The sequence below is a fragment of the Poecilia reticulata genome, linkage group LG5, assembly GCF_000633615.1.
Source record: "Poecilia reticulata strain Guanapo linkage group LG5, Guppy_female_1.0+MT, whole genome shotgun sequence".
Taxonomy (NCBI): Eukaryota; Metazoa; Chordata; class Actinopteri; order Cyprinodontiformes; family Poeciliidae; genus Poecilia; species Poecilia reticulata.
In genome coordinates, this window is record NC_024335.1 from 3,002,931 (window position 1) to 3,006,404 (window position 3,474).

Consider the following 3,474-nt stretch of genomic DNA (forward strand, 5'->3'; position numbering starts at 1 on the left):
CCAAGATCTTTGATCTGCCCTCAGTAGCAATCAGTAGGAAGTTCCAGCTTTTCACACTGATCTGTGAAAGCCATGAAGCAGCAGGACTTCAGGAGCCCCTGTTTTCACTTATTTAGACAACTAGTGTTTGATCTTGTGAACAAATTGTAGGGAGTTTCTAACTTTAAAAAGGATCAGAGAGACAGGTCCTGGTTGGATGAGAAAAGATACGCCTTATTTGAATAAATTAAAGACAAGAAGATAAAACTTTCCACACAGAGTAACARATCAGATTTGCGCTTGCAATTCTCCAAAGACGTCTTTGCTTTCTGTTTGTCGTTTCCATCTTTTTCCTTTTCTCAGGTAAATTCAGGTGTTTGTGCTCTGAGGTTTCTGATGTTTTTGTGATGTGCTTTTCTGGTGATAGTATCCATTCTGTCTTGAATAAATGCTGATTATTGAATAAATGCTGATTATTGTGACGCTGTCATCTCTGTATGGCTTTTGTTTCCACGCATGGAATCATTGAATCCGGGAGCACAAGAGAATATAACGAGCCAGAAGTTAATGATTATATTCTCTTAACACTAGCGTACCATTAGAAATGCAAGGGGGTGAAGAGGGTGGGGGGGGTCAAGCGTACCGTTGAGTGCTGGGGGGACGGATGGACAGCGTATTGCAAGAAGGGGGAGGAAGTCTGCCTGTAGAAGGAGGGGGTGGGGGGTAAAGGGGAGACTTTAACCCCCCAGATATGCCATTTTATTTATATAATTAGGGCTGTTGTAAACAAATATTTCAGTAGTCGAGTAATTATAGATTATTCTTACGATTAATCGAGGAAGCGAGTCGTAACAATGTATCTCTGAGCTCGTTTATTCTGATTACAGAAAAACACATTAATAAAATACAATTCAAATTCAATCAATATCCAGTTTCCACAAAAAAATAAAACAAAATTCACAAATAAAATAACATAATAGCAAAAAATGAAGAAAATCTAATCCTAAATTAACATAACCAAACTGAAAAAAACGTAACACACAGTGAACACCAACGTCAGTCAGTTATAACGGCTCTTAATCATTAACGTTGGGCAGTTATAACCGTTACAGAGGTTATAAAAGAGATCAAGACCACCACAAATGAGAAAATTTTTAAGAGAAATAAAAATACTACAACACTACAAAACATTGGCTAATCATTACATATTTACAGAACATCTCAAATGGCCCATAAAAGTTGCCGTTTATACTACCTGTGGATCACAGAGGAAGCAAATCGTAACTACGTATCTCTGGCAAGAGCTCGTTTATTCTGTGCTGCGCATGCCCAGAGCCAGGAGACTCGTTATCCCTGTTAGACCCACAGACAAAATAATCTTTGCTGGTCCTTTTTTTTTTGTTGATTGGCTGAATTGAAGGTAAATTTTAACTTATCATCCAAAATAGTCCCTAGATATTTGTAGTTTTCTACTCTCTCCAGTGTCTGACCTTCAGTTACTGTTTGATTTGTGTTACGGGGCTTCTGTCTAAAATCAATGCACATGTCCTCTGTTTTCTGTGCATTTAATGAAAGGAAAGCTTTATCACACCAGTCAACAAATCCATCGACCACTGGGCCATGGGCCTCCTATTGTTCATCCTGAACCAGTGCAAGCAACAATTTTTATGTCTATAAACCACCTGTGTAAAATGCCCCAGTCCATAAATCAAACGCACCAATCCAATCAGTAAGAATTGTCTTATCAGAAGACGCACCATGCGCTATTGTTTAATATACGGTTATAAGTTAATGAGCAGTTATTTTCAATGTGTGCTGTGTTTTAATTGAGCAAAATAGCATGAAGTACAACCAGAGAATCTCCTTTTGCTTTTAATTGGAACATTTTTAAGAAGCAGACAGTTCTTGAACGGTTTAAAAGCTGTAGAGGAAAGTTACGAGCTCCAGGAGGGGGGAGTGGGAAGAGAGGGAGACGGTTGGAGGGGCAGAGGCTCCATCACACACAGTGGACAGTTCAGAAACAAGAAATTAGGACCAAAAGCTATTTTTAAACGGATTAACTCGTGTTTTTAGACTGCCTATTGCTAGCAGATCTATCTTGACTCAAAGTGCAGCCGTTCTAAATGATTGACTAATTGCAGCCGTTCTCCCGGTACTGCAAACCGGTTCAGAATCTTTTACCGGTACACAGTACCGGACCGTACCGGCTTACTTTCACCCCTGGTCCCAAAACATGTCAAATGCAGGACAGTCCTGACAATAAATGTACTGTTGCACCCAATGTGAAGAAGTGTCCTTTATTGATGTTTAGTGTTGGCTAAACTGTGTCTAGTGCCACGTCCCTCTGGGAACAGGCTGGAGTTGTATTTAAAGAGGATTTAATGCATTAAAGTGTGAAAGTGAAATGACACAAAACAGAAAAATATATACAAATGTATGGTATACAAATCAGCATACAAATCATACTTTGGTGGCCTAAAAACATTACAAGGTATGCCAAAGATAAGCTTTGGCATACCTTGTCTAATTTCATCTGATATCAGACAAGGTATGCCATTATAAAAACAAACAAAAATATATATATATATGTATATATATATACTGTATATATATATATATATAACTGCTGGGTTAAAAATAACCAATTCGTATCCCAGCGCTGGGTCAAATATGGACCGACCCAACGCTGGGTTGTTTTAACTCAACTGGGTTGGGTTGATGGTTTGACCCAGCACATTGGCTTATGGCAACTAACCAAAGGTTGGGTTAAATTGACTTGTTTAAATCGGTTAAATTGACCCAAAATTGGGTTGAAACTCATAACTCAATATAAGGGTTATTTATTATATCACTATAGGTGGGTAAAAAACAAAAGATTTATTTATATTAAATTTCACTAAATAAAAACTGGATTAAAAACAATCTGAATTTAAAGCTTCTTTTATTTCCATGTGATACATATATAGAGCCAGCAGATTTCATTTACAAAAGTTACAAAACACAAGCAAGTTGTTTCAAAAGTATATAGTGTAGCGTCCCGGTTGAAAGGATGGTCTCTCAAACTGATGGTTCACGTTTCTTTATTCAATCAATCAATCAAATTTTATTTGTATAGCACATTTCAGCAGCAAGGCATTTCAAAGTGCTTTACATAATTAAAATAAAAACAGAAATAATCAGTGAGAAAGAGAGAGATTAAAAAAAATTAAAAAAAAACAAAAAAATAAAAACAAACAACATTACATCATTAAAACGTCGAAAAGAAAGAAGAAAAAATTAAAAACATTAAAGACATAAAAACATGGAAGACATCAAAACCCACTCTAACCCTAATTTAGCCATAAGCAACTCTAAACAGGTGGGTTTTAAGTTGAGATTTAAAAGCACCCAGTGTTTCAGCTGTTTTACAGTTTTCTGGAAGTTTGTTCCAAATCTGTGGTGCATAGAAGCTGAATGCTGCTTCTCCTCGTCTGGTTCTGGGGATGCAGAGCAGAA

General features: G+C 37.0%; 1 protein-coding gene and 1 long non-coding RNA gene across 3 annotated transcripts in view; one reads left to right on the plus strand and one right to left on the minus strand.

Annotated features, from left to right (window-relative positions):
- Positions 1 to 3,474, minus strand: part of LOC103464336 (uncharacterized) — a 49,413-nt gene that overhangs the window by 13,057 nt on the left and 32,882 nt on the right. The window lies entirely within an intron of this gene.
- LOC103464338 (nuclear factor 7, brain-like) overlaps positions 1 to 3,474 on the plus strand; it is a 23,404-nt gene that overhangs the window by 13,057 nt on the left and 6,873 nt on the right. The gene's annotated exons all lie outside the window — the stretch shown is intronic.